Source organism: Rhagoletis zephyria, unplaced genomic scaffold, assembly GCF_001687245.7.
Source record: "Rhagoletis zephyria isolate East Lansing unplaced genomic scaffold, Rhagoletis_zephyria_1.1 Rzeph_scaffold_05520, whole genome shotgun sequence".
Classification (NCBI taxonomy): domain Eukaryota; kingdom Metazoa; phylum Arthropoda; class Insecta; order Diptera; family Tephritidae; genus Rhagoletis; species Rhagoletis zephyria.
This window is the reverse complement of record NW_016162603.1, coordinates 12881-31336: the sequence shown is the minus strand read 5'-3', so window position 1 is coordinate 31336 and position 18456 is coordinate 12881. Positions and strand designations below refer to the sequence as shown.

Below are 18456 nucleotides of genomic sequence, written 5' to 3'. Positions count from 1 at the left end.
CCAATGATTTTGTAAGAGATACGCGCCAAGAAACAAATTAATTTACCTAGACACATTTTTTATTTTTATTTTTTGTCGGAACCGACACAAAACATCGCGTGTAGAAAACAACACTCAGCCAACAATGTCGTCCTTTGTACCATTTTCGTTTTCCCTTTTAATCTGTTTTAAGCTACACGATCTACGAATAAATCAGAGCAGATTGTTGGGTGTTTAAGAGCGCAGGTGTCCGCCTTGCGACACATCGTTGCCAAAAGACTCATACTAAACCTTTGAATACCCGGCCAGAAGCAGAAAAAGTGTGCCGCCGTTTAATCCTCTTAAAGACAGAAAGGGCTAACGGGACTGTGCCTATCACAGTCAGGTGTTGTATGCAACGAGAAGTGATCAGTCAATTGTACCTAAAGTTGTCTCCGGTCCCAACTGCTCAATGAAAGCAAATTCATAGCAAGATACGGGAGATTGAGGGCAACATAAGTTTTGCCCACCTGCAGTACCTCGAGCCTCCCAGTCATTGCTGAGCGAAATATTTACATATTTTCTAACGGTGGTTTCGATGGCCGAAGGTGGGAGTACTATAACTGGTTCCGTACCGAGAAGTACATTGTCTGAGCCCTCTCTGGCCAAATGGTGAGATGCTCAGTACGAGGTACTCGAGAGTCATATGGCACAAAGAGCATTTAGTCGAGACCTGCAATGCCGAAATAGTTTGAATGAAGTTACATGGCTGACCAATGCAGTGCAGCCTGACTGTCACTACAGATATTTAAACTCCCGCTTTCTGCTTCAGGATTGGAAGTACCTCGACCTAAAATATTGAGTCATTTTCCCCAAGAGAGAAGAGAAGAATGTCCGCGATACTTTTGATATAGACGGGAGATCCTCAACTTGCGTTAGTTTGGAGCCATCAGTAAAAATTTTACAATGTGTAAGACTGCGCTCAGTATTGGAGTTAAGACAACCCTCAGCCTCAGGGAACTCGACATTGTAATATCTCCACAGCAAAGGAAATGGTGGCTTACTAGCCTGTGGAATTGAAAAAAAGAACATTCAATACTAAATCTCTGCCCCTCCAGAAATTTCCGCCTAACTCCACTCTGTATCATACAACATGATACTCGTACATGCAATAACAACAACTAAAAAATCTTATGTGCAAAATATTTATACGAATGTATAATTAAAAGTAGCAGCCACTATAAATATTACGGGTACCAACTTCGAGTACTTTTGAGGATCGAGTTCTTTGGTACCGATACTTTTAAGAATCTGGTATTTTTAAGAGTACGGAGTACTTTTGTTTTTAAACAGACGTGCTGGTAACATTACAATGCTTAGTCCAGAAATCTCACAAGCTGGCAGCACTTTATTAAAATTAATTTATTAATCCCAATTTACGTCATATCAATGGTTAATTTTACTGAGTACAAGTATTGTACTTGAAAATTATTGAAATCTGAAGTTCGGTAAAAGCATTTCTGAATACCGGTAAATGTAAATAGAACTCAGTACTTTTAAGTATGTATCTATTCGGCATTTAATACTGAGTACTTTGAATCGATCCCGAGTACGTCCATGTATCAAAGAAGTGATCGGAATAGGGTATTTTGGAGTACTGAATACTTTCGAGATCTCTTGGAGTACTCAGTATCGATACTTTAAAAAATCGGGTACTCTCGATCCTTTTGAGAATCGTGTTCTAAGTACTTTTGGTATCGATACTGCCCAACACTAACCAACATCATCCACCTACCTATTGTCAATGAGCCACAGAGTGCTATAAGTGCGCAACCATAGTAATGCCCCAGGTGAGAGTGAATTCCTCGTAAAGTATGTGGAAGAAGAGCTACTATAAGAAACAGTCGGTGACATATATGTACATATTAGAGGGCTGCATGATTTCATTCAAACTTTTAGGTAAACAGAGTACAGTAGAATTGAATATTTTACTTCACATTCAGCGTTTAGAATTTTGTAGGTCGTGAATATACATTTTGTTTTAAATTTTCTACCTTCAAATGGAAGAATGTGAATGAATGAATGAAAAACATTCAAATCATTCAAACTCATTGCGGTAAAAGTTTTTCTACAAACAAGTTTGTTCGTATTGTAATAGACATACATACATATGTATGTTTGTACATATCGTCGCCTGGGTAAAAGATTGTCGTATGTTACGGACGTACGTATGACGCTTACGACAATCGTTTACCCAGGCGACGATATGTACATCGAAAAAAATATTTTTGGAAATTCATACAAAAATTTGTCATTTATTTCAATTCAATTTATTTCGACTTTGTTTGTAATATCGACGCATATATCAGAACAGATATTCACTCAAATTCAAAAAAAAGTTTGAAGCCAAAATCAATAAGCCATTTTGAATGAATTCATGCAGCCCTCTAGTAGATATGTAAGTATTCACAAGGGAAAACGCATAACTGCGCGGTAGATGAATGGAAGATAGCGCAACGGATGGTTGTGCAATCGAAGCGGAAAGTCTGCATGTTGTCAATACAATCAATATTGCTAATGTTTGGCGCACCGTGTTTGCCATTTTTATTTCATTTTTTTGTTTTTATGCTTGGTTTTTGTTTGTGTGATTTTTTCCTTTCAGCTCCGATTACTATTGATATCTGTCGGACTGTTGGTGATGCCTGAATTTTCCTTATTTTCCCTTTTCTTCTTCTTTGTCTTCTCGTTTCACATTGCTGCATGGCGACTGCAGAAGATATTGTCATATTTTCCCTGCCCAATAACTTTTCATCTTTTCCGGCGCAATCCCCATGTGTGTTTTCCATATCGCTCGCATTTTTCAGCCTATGTAGTTTCTTATTGTTCTCATTGCTGTTGCAAGCAGCTTAGTTGAGTGCAAGTTGAATAGCACCCCTGCAGAAAAAAATTATCATTTGATAGAAAATATTCTACTTGTAGTTGGCCTTTTTTGTGGGATTTCAATAAAATATTTAACTTTTAATTAATTAATCGGGAGTTTATTTTCTTGAAACAAGTTTCTATATAATCTTCATATAAATTTTACACTTTTTTCTGCTGTTTTTCTGCTGTTTACAAATACTTTTTCGAATTCAGGACAAATAAAATGAACATCAAAATTTTATATTATCTTTTTGAAGTCAAGTCTGGCGAAATTCGAATACGCGCCACCTACAGCAGAATATGTAAACAAATATGGAAAGTTAAATAAATAAAAAAAATATATATGTATATGTAGTACATATTTTTTCTTATTGAAATTTTATGTTCAAAAGTAGACGACTTGGCGGCCATGCAATTATAGATAGCTTTCCTAAAAAAAATATATGTACAGATAATAGTGACCTTCAGCTCCTTCCTAGTCAACTTCAAGTTAATTTATATTTAGATACATTTCCTGCAGGGACCTGATATCAGTTATGATAAAGTATACATGAGACAACAAGATAAAAAGTTCTCAGTAGCATGTAAATAAGCAACTTGACAGACCCACAAGATGCTAGTGAATTTAATGCGAACAAGAATCACGCACATCCGGTTGCAGTTGTCGGTGTCTCGGCTGGCCGCGTTGCATTGAAAGCACAATGTCGATGGTGATATATATTTTTTTTTTTAGGTGCGAACTTATGTGCAACAAAAGGTGGCAAACCGTGAGCTCAATAAACTTAGTTGCTAAACTGCCATCGGTGGTGTTACCGTAATATTAGCTATTGTATTGGCGTTGAAAGGGACACCAAAGTTAGCCATTTGAGTTGTGATGTTGGGCGTTTTATATGAATAAATTATATATATATCTGCATGGGAGCCCAACGTTTTTTCAAATGCACTGTGTCCACTTTTTTCAAAGCAATGCATTCTTATGGTTTTTACATTGGAAAACTTCGCATAAAGAAATTTTGAGGAGGGCCATTTTCAGTGCGTTTGTAGCATCAAAAAACTGTAGTAACTTTTAAGGTGCACTTTTGCAGTATTAACAAGTCAATAAGAAAAGTGCAATATATCCACACACTGAAAGAGCTCTTCAGAGATTTTTTTTTGAATATAAATGATGTTAAAATAATTTACTGAAGTACTGAAAATTTTAACAACACCGCAGTTTCTTGAAAAATTAATCGACATACTGGGATTGTTAATCCCGGGATCCCGGTATTTTTTAGGTCTCGAAAATACCGGCAATCTTGGCAAATAAATTAGAAATTTCTTTTCTTGACCAGTATTATCTATATTTCTTTTGACGTAGAATACGTCTTACCTTAAGGTATGGGGGCTATGTTCAAATGTTGTAGTTGTAATTTTTAGAGCTTCACAAAAACGCTTATTGCACGAGAACTAATAAAGCGATTTCAAAGAAAAGTGTGGCGTTTCAAAGATAAAATTCCAAACCTGTCGACAGATTCATTTTTGTAAATAACCAATTCGGTTTCTGTCGTAAAAACAACGGTAAACATTGCCTTATTTTGGGGTCAATTTTGAGCCTTTAAAGTGCTCTAGCAACTTATTGTTGGCATATATAACTTTCATTTTCGGGATATAGGTTCTTTGGAGCAGTAGAAATATTATCGGGTACAAATTTTATATAAATTTAACAAATATTGAGCATTTTAAGGCAAAAAATTGTTGAAAAAATTTGCAAATTTTTTTCATTACCAAAATGCTCGAAAACCGCTCGAATGATTTTGTTTTTGTTTTCTTTAATCAAAAATTCAAGAGTTTTCCTTTCGTTTGGTATATGGGAAGTATTGGTTGATATCTTCTATATATGTTTATTTTATTCAAATATATGGGCATAAATGATTTTCCATACAAAATCACCTCGTCATCATTTTGCAAACACGTGCACGCATTGGAAGCGTGGGAAGGAGACAAAAAGTATGTATGTGTCCGTAAGTACATATTTCGGGGTTTATCGGTATAATAATCGATACTTTGTCGGTTTTATTACCGATGTTTTTATCGATTTTGCTATCGAAATTTTTATCGATAATGTTATTGATTTTGCTATCGATATTTTCGGAACTTATCGATATAATGATCGGTATTTTTTCGATTTTGTTATCGATATTTTTTCTCGATTTTGTTATAGATATTTTGTTGACTTTGTTGTCGATTTTGTTATCGACACTGTAATCGATTTTATGATAGATTATTTATCGATTTTGTTATCGATATTTTTATCGATTTTGTTATCGATTTTATTACCGATATTTTTATAGATTTTGTTGTCGGTATTTTAATCGATTTTGTAATCGATATTTTTACCGGTTTTGTCATCGATATTTTTATTGATTTTGTTTACGATTTAGCTATCGATATTATTATTGCTTTCGTTATCGATATTTTCATCGAATTTGTTATCGATATTGTTATTGGTTTTGCTATCGATATTTTCGGAACTTACCGATATAATGATCGATACTTTTATCGATTTTGTTATCGATATTTTTTATCGATTTTGTTATCGATTGTGTAATCGATTTTGCTATCGATTTTGTCATCGATACTTTTATCGGTTTTGTTACCGATATTTTTATCGATTTTGCTATCGATATTGTTATAGATTTTTTTATAGGTTTTATATTCGATATTTTTATTGATGTTGCTATCGATATTGGTATCGATATTTTTATGGATTTTGTTATGGATTTTGTTATCGACTTTATAATCGATTTTGTTATCGACTTTGTTATCGATTTTGTAATCGATATTTTGATAGATTTTGTAATCGATTTTGTAATCAGTATTGTTATCGATTTTGCTATCGATTTTGCTTTCGATATTTTTTCGATTTTGATATCAATATTTTCATCGATTTCTTTATCGATGTTTTTATCGATTTTGCTACCGATATTATTATCGCTTTTGTTATCGATATTTTTTGCTTAGTGTGTGCTTTTGTTTTTTTACTTGGATATGCTCTTAACCATACCACGTATTCTACGTTTAAATTTAGCGGCTGTATCTCCGATACAGCCTGCAGACCAAGACGAAGGCGCTGGACTGTTCCTTTTTTTTTTATTGAATAATTAATATTTTTTTTTTTATATGTCTAGCTCATTCTGCAAATATTTAACACCGTACCTATCGCACACAAAATCAATATATTCGCGAAATAATGGGCCAAATATAGTGAAGTTGCGTTTTTAGTTTTTCACTCTGATGTCAGTAATTCAAAAATGATTTAAAAAATTCAGTGAAATGTGCTTCGAGAAGAAGTATGGGTATGGAATTAAAGAGGAAATTCTGTGGTATTTAAACAAATTCAATTTTTTGATACATAAGGACTTGTAAGCATTGAAAAAGTCCTTTTAAAATTTTATCGTCATTTCTGAATATTTGTTTTTGAAATAATTGTATATCAAGGACTCATATAAACTCAATAACATCCTCGCATTTCGTCCTTCTAACTTTATCCGCTTAAAAAATTACCTTCTCGTCCTTCTGAATTTTTTTTTAATTCTGAAGAAATTTCTTCCTGCATGTGGTACCCAAATTTTTATTCTACATTGCATTGAATTTTTTATATAATTTTTAGAATCAATCATATCTTTAATATTACAAAGTCCGTTGAAATAAATCCTGACCTCAGAGAGAAAAAATAAAAAGTAGGCTTCGAACCCTTTTACTTATTATTTATTTTATAGTAGGAGAGTTTCTCAAACAACATAGAAGCAATTTTTTCGATTTAGGTTGTTGAAAAATAATGAATATCTAAATCCCGGGATCCCGGGATTGTGATAACGACATCCCGAAAATCCCGGGATCGGAAAAAGCTGAAAAATTAGCATCCCTAATGAGTAAATACGTAAGCCCTAGATCGAATCCAATATTTCTTTCGATAAGAATTATGTGGATAAAAAAATAATATCAAAGTGTTAATATTTTAGCCAAATAAGTATCTCAGTATTCAGTGAAATAATATGAAAATAAAAATTTGAAAACAGAATTCTATACAAAACTTTTTTTAAACAAAATTTAAAAAAATTTCTTTTTGAATATAATAAATTTGTACAAAATTTTTTATAGTTATGTGGACATATTTTTGGGCTTTGTTTTCTGCATAAATAAACATCCGCAGTTTACTAATAAATAAAATAAATATCTTAAATTCAATGTTGGGTGGCAACACGTGTAATTCAAGTTTCAAAAAGTGTACAATATTAAAAAAAAAAATTCAATAAACTTTCGTAAAAACTTCTAACTTTTTAATTAGATTTCCTAGAAAGAGTCTGCAGATTTGTAGCCCATGGAATTCTAGTAGAACAAAGTACAAGTTTCAAATGGCTAAAAATTACGGTTCATTTTTTAGATTTTTGCTGGGAAAAATTTTTCTCATAAAATTTGTTTCAGTGTGTTGTTTTTTTCAATTTGGATTCAGGTCTTGGCATTTGCTACTCACCGTTTCGCCTTTAAATTAAATTTAATACTGAGATTTTAACGAATAATTTAATTAAGATAGCGTAAAATTTAATTTTCTCACTAGTTGCTTAGGTCCATATATTCATATATTCATACATACATACGTAGATACATATGCATGTACATAAAAGGCAAATTGATTTTAACTACTAATATTTCCTTTTATGGCGCTACTGGTTTTCAAAAAATTTTTACTCTCTGCAAACTTGCGAAATTGCAAAACATTTCAACGTCGAAGCTTTATAGTTTGTGTTTTTTAAATGATAAAGTATGTATTTTAAGATAATTGGTGTAAAGCAACAAATAAATCAACTTATCAACAATTCTACTTTGTGCTAACTAAAGTCACCTCAAACGGCATACATACCTAGATTGTAGAACAAACAACAAGCGCGCATTCCCAAACGAACATACAAACAACTTACATATGTACATAAGTACATACATACATACGTGTTTATTTATAGCACATTCCTGACATGCGTAATGCTTTGCTCTTTGGACGCACAACCAACAAGTGGGGATATAGCTCAGTGGTAGAGCATTCGACTGCAGATCGAGAGGTCCCCGGTTCAAACCCGGGTGTCCCCTTAGTGACTTTTTTAGATTTATTTTTGATTGTATGCTATTTTTTATTTAGTCAGTAATTTTAAAGTTAATTGAATTTATCGCAAAAGATGCTGATGTTATTTGCAAGCAGCATTAAAACATGCAATTTTTAGTTGTTGACTCTTGTTGATGCTTTTCTTTTGTTAGAAAGTGTTTTTTAAAAAAAAAGTTAAAAATTCAAATTAAGGCCCGTTTTTTTCAAGTAGGTTTTAAAACTTGTCTGCTTTTAAACAGAATTTCTTTTCTGAAAAAATTTGTTTGAAGAGCAGATAAATTTGAAAAGCTACTATAGAAAACCGCATTAACTTAATTACTTTAACAATGAAATACGTTTCGAAAATATAGTATGTACGTGCATTAGGATGCCTCACCAAAAATATCTATAACATTTTAAAACTTCCGCCAAAATATTTCGGAAAAATATTAAGATTTGTATGAGCTGGACTTATATGCAAATGGCAACAACTCATTATTTGCATTTGATCCGAGTTTTGTGTGGTAAATTTTATTTTTTTTATTATTTCATTTATAAAAAAACTAGATTTTTGGAGTTATTTTCAAATGGGATCAGCATACGTTTAGTATTTATCAGAAATATTTTGGCGGAAGTCTTAAAATATATAAAATTTTATAATGGAAACACAGGACTTATTGCGCATAATATATTATGAGCAAATAATAATCCAGAAGAGAGTCTAATTAAAAAGGTTCGATCTAACTAACGAAATGTTTGACGATTTTTTTTGGTAGTTTTTGACAGTATGACAAATTTAACAATCTTAAATATCTAGGTTATGTTAGGTTAGGTTGAAGGGGCCTATTGTGATACTACATGTATCCAAAACCCCCCACTTTTTAAACAAATTCGAGGAGTCTACCGTATTCCAAATTTAGCCGTTGCGCTTACTTAGATCTTCTAAAAATCCAAAACGTAGGCATTTCTGTATTTTCCTGCATAGTACAGGGCAATCGCAGAGTAAGTGACTGATTAATTTAAACTCTTCTTCGTCGTGGCAGTTTCTGCAGTAGTCATTTTGACTGAACCCGAGGCGTTCTGCATGCCTTCCTATCAGGATATGTCCTGTGAGCAGGCCACTGGTCAGTGACAAATCGCCTCTATTGAGAGTGAGAATTTCTTTCGATATCCGTATATTCCATGTCGGCTACATAAGCTTCGTTGTATTACAGGTTTCAGTGCGCTCCCATCTGCTACCCGCTTCTTCAAGGAAATGTTCCCGTATTAAGCGCTTGGTAAAAGTGGAATGGAAGTACCATTTCTTGCAAAACCCAAATATCTTACTCGTGGCATGCCCTTAAATTGATTTCAAAATCTCGAATATTTTACTGAACTGTGCAACATATTTTTCTAACGGAAAAACAACCAACACAGGTCGATAGTACTGATCTAAAATAGCAAAACTCTAAAAGGGTTTTGCAAAGTCAGCTCCCTTTCAAAGGATATTGGCGTTAAAAATTTGGCCCTTGCATTTAAAAAAAATTAAATTTTCATTACAAAATTTATTCATATTCATTGTGTGATACAACGTCATCATCCAGTAAATCGTTTACGTCGCGTTCTGTTACCTCCTCGTCTTCATATTCCACCAACAAATTTCCGCTAATATTGCGTCAGGAGATTGTTTTTCGTCTATACCTTTAAAACTGTATAAGTCAATTTAACGTTAATGGTCAAATAAAGTTTAGTAAGTTTAGTGGCTGAAGTGTTGCAAATGATGACGCAAGAATTGAATCTTAAGCACCATGTTCACTCCAATATTCGAAAATGCCTCCATCATCCGATTTATAAAAATTTTAAAGCTTTTAGATCGATGTTTTCCTAAAATACCCGTAATGACTTCTTTAGTAGGCTGCCATTCTCGACGTTCTTCATCACCTAAGACAACATCAAACGATTTGATTTTCATTGATTTTTGTATATCTGGGCCCTTAACAACACCAAGTACTAAAAACGATATTAACTGGTATCTAAATCTTTACTTTTTTTTAAATAATTTCATTCAAATGTTGCAAAGTGCAAGTTTGAAGTAGCTAGGACGTACCGTTGATTTTTGGCAATTTTTTGTTCGCGTATGATCTTTCCTACAAAGTTGGATTTGTTTTTTGTATGCAGAAAATGAGCAACACCTTCCACAAAAAAAAAAATTGCTAAAAATCAACGGTAAGTGCTAGCTACTTAAAATTTCCACATGGTTATACTAAAATTTAATGGGCTACTAAACTGCGTACTCAGAATGTTTCTAAAGTTTTTAAGAAATAATTGCCATAGGGAAATTATGGCAAAATAATGCTAAAATAGCTCTTGCCTATTTATATTTTCGCCACTGTTTTAACATATTTTCTTTCGTTGCAGGTTAAGAAAATATGCTACTAAATATTAGCCCAATTCTTCAATATAAATAAATTTTAAAGTTGCTATAAGTGTCTAACTAGTTCGAAGCTACATAAATTGTAAAAGTTGTCAAGACCATTAATATAAAACTCAGAGTTTTTGTTACAAACACCGCTACGTTTTTTGAACAAGTGCATATATCTCACAAGACAACATTAGCAAAATTAGCTTCGCAGCGGTTGCACAAAGTTGCTAAGTCATATAGGACAATCGTATTTGACATTACATATGAGAAACAGGAAAAAATAAAAATCAACAAATTAATAGGAAAATTGAAATTGCAAATATGTAAATGAATCAAAACATCAACAACAAACACAGTCATCATTATATATATTTTTTGTTTGCGTTTAGTGTATTTTCCAACTACGCTTGTACCGAATTTTCCATAAATATTTAAGCAATCATAGCATGATGAAGCGCATGCCACTCAACCATGATATTAAACATTTTCTTGCCAGCCCCCCTGCGATGAGTTTGGGCGCAAGTCAAACGACTTTCCAACAACCAGAGCCAAAAATAAATGCTGCTCGTAGTTTGCTATGGCTTTGGCGGCGGTTGAGTTTGCGGTTGGCTTAGTGCTTTAGTTGGCCAACATTACCGCACTTTTTCAGGTTGATTATGGTGAAACATTTTGCATTTGTTGACTTGTGTGCAATGAGTGAGAAATAGCAGCGTATGGTTTGGGAATGCATAACTGGGTTTCGGGTTGGTTGAGCCCAAATGAGAAGCATTTGCTTCATAAATAAATTGCCCACTTTTTCACTCATTAACAAGTCGTTATGATGACAATATAATAAACTTGCATTAATGCAAATCCAAGAAGTAGGTAAAAGGTGAGTGTAAATGAGGAGAAGTTGAGCAAGGGATCCTGTAGGGAAAAACTTAACACGCTATTACTAAATAGATAATGAACGAATCGTTCAGCTGTCTTTGCTGAGTGATTGTCTTAAAGTCGGATGGCGAAAAGTTATTTGTAGGCGTAGAGAGAAGAGATCGTAGAGCTTAAAAAAGTTCTGATGTAATTGTGAAAGTCAAAGCATCAGCTGAGGACGGGAGTATCTCCCTTCATGTGACGAGTAAAACAAGGAACACGGATGCGGTATGCAAATAATGATAGAGCGAGAACTCCAGAATATGAATAGAAGGTCCAATCTTCTACAGCTCTTCCTTTTTCATAAATACCATACCGCATTCGCGTCTCTTTGTGAGTGTCGCACTGTGTTATTAACCTTGGTCCGACTTTAGTTACTCTTTTATGCAATCCCAGTTGGAATTTCTGAGAGCGCTTAGAAATATGCGCTTTAAGCCAGGTTAGTGTGCTTAGTATTTGGTGTAAATTTTCCGCTTCTAAGGGAAGTTGAAGCAGAAGCCCTTGAAACTGGAAAAATAAAGGCTCCTGGAAGAAAGCTTGACTGCTTATTTTACCGATTGGGGCAAATGCACGCATATATTTATTAACTCGACAATTGACCCCCTTGTTTGTCGTTTGCAGAAATGTGACTTACATTTTTTGGAGCAAATAACTGAAAATTATTTGGGCTATTCTCAACGGTGTCGCAAGCGTCGTATGTCGTAAACTTTAAACGCTGAAACGCCTTATTTAGAGCCATTTAAACCGCAACCAAATATTTTCTAACAGTGTGAAAATTCATAATTCGACTTATATGGTACCTTGCTAGCCCCAAAATATAGTTTTAGTCGTTCAAAGCTTACGACATACAACAATACCGACATTTGGAATTTATATACTTTTGAAGAATGCCTGCGATATTTGCAAGTCTCTGACAATGGCAGGGCATTTAAGTTTGCAAAGAAAATTTAAAAGTGCTTACTAGTGGTACATACATATATATACGCAAACATAGTAACTAGTTCAATACAAATAGCACGAGTACATATTTATCGCCATTTAAAGAGACAAAACTTGTGTTGACTTGCGCTTATGGCTTCGTCGATAGACTTTGGAGTATAGGAAGCGTGACTGAAAACTTTAATAATAAAATTACCAATACTCCACAATTTGGGTGCTATCCTGCCTGCTATATTTTGCTTGCCACTTGTATTTACACTTTCATTCCTTCATTCGCTTTCACGCGCCCTAAAATTGCAAACGGATGACCTCAATACCGGTTGGCATGGTTGCGGGCTGCGGGCTGCGGACTGCGGATTGCTGCTTTGCTACTTTTGTTTGGTTATGGTAAGTATTTGAGCTATGAAAAGTTTCAAATGAAGTTGGCTGCTTATTATGCTTGAGGTTGTCGTTAACAGCGCGTAATATTGGCTTCGGCTTGCTGTTAGAAACAGTTAGCAAATATGCTGCTAGCTTTTAATGCAGCATCTTCTACTTCGCCGCCGCCGCCTCCGCCATCGCGCTTATCATTGTTGTGCGGTGCATACTCTTGTAAATGTTTCTATTGTAAATCTTATTAAAAAGTTCGTTGTAGTGATGCGTTGGGTCAGGGGTATTCTGCGATGCGGAGAGAGCAAATTTCTAATGCTACAATTGAAGCACTTTTTATGCCAAGCTAAAATTTCTATATTTGCCTTGTGGCAAATTAAGCACAAGATCGTTGTCTAATATATGTACATTTATAACTTTTAATATTTTGTCTTGTAGCAATAAAAATTTAGTATATTTTCTAAGAAATCAAGCGCAACCTCAAGCGAAAGAGCAGAAATAATTTAACGCTGGTCTGATGTTTAGCTGAATCAGCACAGCGGTCACAGAAGAGTGAGCAGTTAATTGCTGATTAAAATTTTAAAACGAATAGTTTGCAGAGAATCTTCAATGTTATCATCTTTTTAGAGTTTACCTGAACGTCGACAAAATCGCAGGAGATGCTTGCAAATAGCCTCTAAAACATAGCTAAAGCTCTGGCTTTTAGCATACACGTAAATATGTACATAAGCAGTCTTAAATCTACATTTTTATTCAGCATCACTTACTATTTTGTTAAGTATACGATGAAAAGTTGCTTTTCTTTAAAAATACATACCTGAAAATAAAATAAAAAGAAAATATTAAATTATGTATGTACAAATATATGTTTTTGTAAAAGTACATATTAATTCAAATAATTATACCTTGCATGAGCATGAAATGGTATTATGGTAAGCGAGTGTATTTTTACAATATTTTAATCATTTGTCGGAACCGGAAAAATCGGACCACTATAAAATATATGGCTCCCATACATCTGATTGTTCAGATATGAGATTTTTATGGTGTAATCTTAGTCAGTAATGGGTTTTCTTCAGAATTGAATGCTCTACAAAAGTGTTCATTACGGTGATATCCTAACTCCCACCAGCAAAATAGTACGGGTCACTAAACCCAATTTTTTCGAGAAATTCTCATTTTTTTGCCCCTATCTTGAAAATAACAAGAGAACAATAAATAACACAAACGGCAATAACGCAAAATTTGCTTTATTTCACTTTTAAATGGGAAATAATAACAAAATCTGAGTTTTGCTTTTTTCCAACAAAGGTTGGAAATAAAACAAATTTTGCCTTATTTCCCATTGCTTCTTTCTACTACTTGTAACAAAAACAGTTTACTGACAGAAGGAAAAAGAACCTTGTTTATTCCAAAAATACAAGTAAACAAAAAATGTGCTATAATTTAATTAATTTAATTAATTACTTATGAAAAGTCAAACAAAATATAGGAAAAGGGTCGTCTTTAATAAATGCTCAACAAATTGGACATAGCGCTTTTGTATGAACTTTATCTGCATGCTTTTTAATATGTTGAAAGAATTGCTGGAAAACCTTAAAATGTTTGCATGTCATTCGGTTGCCTTATAGTAAAATTTTAAATGCAATTTTTCAAATAAGGCATTGGCAAAATCTTTTTTTTCGCTCTAATTACTTAACCTGGTATAATTCCCCCATGGCATGGAACAAACAAAAGTTGCCGTTCCTGTTCGCAGCATATTATACAGAGAATATTGTTTAGAGTTTTATCTTCAGTTAAAATGTCTGCATTATCATCACTTGTTTCACCATATCCGAAATGTGGATTTCGTTTACGAAGACGAATGGAACACGTGGTACGAAATAGTGATGTTAAAATAAGTAAAATTTTACTTACTCTCAGACTTCTAAGTTTGAACGTATACTCGGTACACGCAGGTGGGATGAATGGCGCAATAAACAGCTGATGTAATAAAACAGCTTTCTCGCTTTTACTTTAAGAGCTACATAGAATATTTTTTCGCATTGATATTCCACGTTGTTACGAATGACCACTCTCCAAAACGTAACCCTGCGACCGGCGCTGCTCGGATTAATATTGAGTACGAACAGATTTTAAGCAACAAAAATGTACATTTGCAAACCTAAACGCCTAACAATCAACACTCAGTTGGAAATTTGTGCAACCGAATGGAGTGAAGGACAGCTCGAATTTCAAAAAGGAAAAGAAAGTTATTTTTAGAACTTAATCAATTTATTTGGGCAACTACCAAATTGTAAAGCTGTTCAGATCAAAATTTCTGTTGGCAAGTTCAAACAAAACTACAGCTACTCAACTTACAAAATCGATCTTAAACTTATAAAAGTATATCAAGTTTTTGACGCCAGTAGATTCTTAAAATTTGTCTTTCAAATACGTATTGATTATACATACATATGTACATACTTACAAATATATGTACAATATATGTGTAGGTATGTACATACATATATTAATGTATTTATGCTTCCAAGAATGGTGCACTTATGTATAGTACCCATGTATAGACATGCAGTATGTACATACTTCCATGAAAATAAAGTTGGCCAGTTTTCTCTATACATATTAGTAAGTACTACTTATTCCAGGCTACATACTAAAGTATTGTGAGTTTTCGTATTTATTGTTGAATTGTAAATATTCGGCCTCGTGTTTATGCTACTGAGATTGAAATTCAGATTTAGAATGCATAAATAAGTAAGCAGCTGTAAGTGGAATGTGGGATGCGTCAGTAGAGCTCATTGAATTGAATACACCTTAAGGGCGTTTGTAGAGTGTGGCAATTGGTCAACTATGCTTTCATTGTTTTCTTGGTCAATTGGTGGCAATTTTTGGAAGCCCATGGCATTTTCGGTTAGTAACTTGCATGCGAGAGGTCAGCTACATTCTTTTGCATAAATTGCTTAGTTTGCACGAAATAATACATATTCATTAGAGAAAGTAGCAGAATCATATAAAGATTGTATATTGCTGTAGCCTTTATTAGGTAACATTGATGTGGTTGCAGCAACCACTCACTTAGAATCCTTGTTGCAAAAATAGAAATGTGACATTTACGAAGTTGTGATTAATTGAAAGATGATTAGGCTGTAAATTTTATGCAATTAAATTGATTTCCTGAAATTGTGTATTTTTAGTTGAACAAGATGGACGGACATACAAAATCGTATTAGCATTGCAATTCGCTTGTGCTGGTAGCTTTTCTTAATTAAGTGGAATAAGTGTATCGATAAGTTAATGGGTACGAAAATGGTAATGGTACCGGTATTAGATGTAGTAATTGTAAACGACTCGGCTATAATATTGAAATTTTAATGGTAGTGGTAATCGTAATGGTAATGATAATGATAATGCAATCTTAAAAATAATACAAATCAATTTAGTTATTTATTTGTTTTATTTGAAATTAAGAACTTTCTTTTTAAATAAATTCGAAATTCGCAAAAAATTTAATCTTTCCAGGAACGGAAAGAAAATATATTTTTTGGGTTGGTAGGGATCTTGTACCTTCTAGTGTATTCCAGTACCGCGTAGCTCAACAAATTAGCCCAGAAAAATTAGTTTATTTCTACTAATGCTGAAACTTATTTCAAGTTGATGTAAAGCCACCTAACAGCCTCATTGAGATAAACGAAATGCTTACACTTTTGACACATATCTTTGCAAATAGTTCAGCATTAGTTATAAAATCATCTAACTAACAATTAACTATTTTAGCAAGTCAAGTCATCTGTGAAAGAAACATACTGACTTTTCATTGCTTAAAGCCAAATGTGTTTTAAAGTAGTTGAAATCAAATGCAAATGTCGGATAAAGTCAACAGTTCGTTCCAAGGAAGAAAGACAGATCTTCAACTAGTTGAGGTGGGTAAAAATCTAGTTGAACGTCGATATTTTAACTAGTTTTTTTTCCGTACAGGGATACAACCATGCATTTAATCACCAGGTTTAGAAACCTAAACTTAGCCATAAGTGAAACGTCGTCTGCAACAGACAATCACCCGAAATTCTTTCTTTTCGAGCTCCTGAAGCAAATCGTCTATGATTACTACACAAAATAGAGGGGAAAGAACCCCCACTGTTTGTCGTCTCTGTTCACTCTGCTCTGCAAGAAGGCGCTGTCCCACTCAAACGCGACAGTTTTGTCGCTGAGAAAAGAGTCTTAAACTAACAAATTCCACACTTAATAATGTCATTTCAATAGGTATCAGTAAGTTTTGAAGGGCATTTCAGGTTATTTATAAGATTTCACTCCCTTAAGGGGTAACGGCACCCCGGTGGACGAGCAAATTAGTTAAAAGATAAATATTTTAATGAAAAAGACTTTTTCATAAATAAAAAAATTATATCACAAAATTAATAACTCGATCCTCGCTGATAGTACACAGAATTTCTATTTCTCAATCGTGCATCGTCTGAAAATTACAAGTTTTTTTAGGGAAATTTTTTAAATTTTTTTTTTGCAAAAATAACAGTGATTGAAAGCATATTAATGAAAATTTTCGATTCAATAAATTAATAACTTAGGAACGTTAAATGGAACAAAACAATCGTTTAAGAATTTGTTGTAAAAATTTAAAACTAATCGGTCTAGTATATCTTAAGATACCATTTCGAGAAAAACATGCCGCCTTTCGGTGTTTCCCACCACTCCCAGTTTTAACTGCTGCTTCCACTTCCGTAGTACTTTGAATTTCGGAATACGGAAACGCCTAAGAGCTTAAGAGAATGTAGAATCTTTTAGTGAAAAAAAAATAAAATTTTTTTAGGTGTGGTGTAAGTAGCGCAGTCCGAAAAACATCGATGCATCGAACACTTTCCACTCGATGTATAAGTAGTTGATGTATCGATGATTTCTGAAAACTGAAATCTCTGGTACATTTAACCGATATTTTCGTTTTTCAATTGTTCAAAAAAGAGCAGTGACTTTGACCAAAAAATTTAAATGGCATCACAAACTTCCGCCAATAAAATTTTTGGCTCAGTTGCGGTAATTAATTCAAAATTTTGTAGAATTTTGCTAATAACATATTTTATTGTGAAATATTATCTGAAAAATCCTACGCAAATCTACACTTCGATGTATGCCTCTCTATTTATCGAAAAATGTCAATGTAATTGGTAAATTTAAAATATCTCGATAACTTATCCATAGAATAAAAAATTAACCAGATTTTTGGATTCAGCGAGCAAATCTATATAGCAATTTTATAGTGGTATCCATTGAACATTTTTGCTGTATACCAGTGTAATTAGTGAAAGTGGCCTCTAAATGAAAAATGTCTCTTAATGTCCCAGTCGCATTTGTCTAAAGTCACGTAAATTAACGGACTAAAATATTATACGTACGTATGCTATTGAAATTTCTAAAACTTGCATAAGAATTTTCTCATTAAAATGGTCAGGACATAAAAAAAGAGAATATTTTTTTCTTTACGGAATTAATGTTTTAATCGCTTAAGCATTTCTAGCAGAAATATGACAGGAATATAACAGCAAGTTTCAGTAGTTCAGTTGGTATGCATATGTACATATATATGTATGTAAATACCCCGCTTCACATGAATAAATACATACATTTTGTTTCTAAAACTAAGCTTACATGTATGTATGTTTTCTTGTAGGCTTCGTTTCAGTGGTATTTCGAAGAATAATCGACTCTAAACCATATTTGGAAAAAGGAAAATATTCTTTACACGAGTAATTCGATTTTTATTCATGCGACTAAAAAAGACAATACAAAAATAAAATAGGGATTCACGACTCGAGTTTCTTACGTCTTG

General features: G+C 33.4%; 1 non-coding gene across 1 annotated transcript; it reads left to right on the top strand.

Annotated features, from left to right (window-relative positions):
* Positions 1-7932: 7932 nt before the first annotated feature.
* TRNAC-GCA (transfer RNA cysteine (anticodon GCA)) lies at positions 7933-8004 on the top strand. The gene has a single exon. It is a non-coding gene; the product is annotated as a tRNA-Cys (tRNA).
* Positions 8005-18456: the final 10452 nt, after the last annotated feature.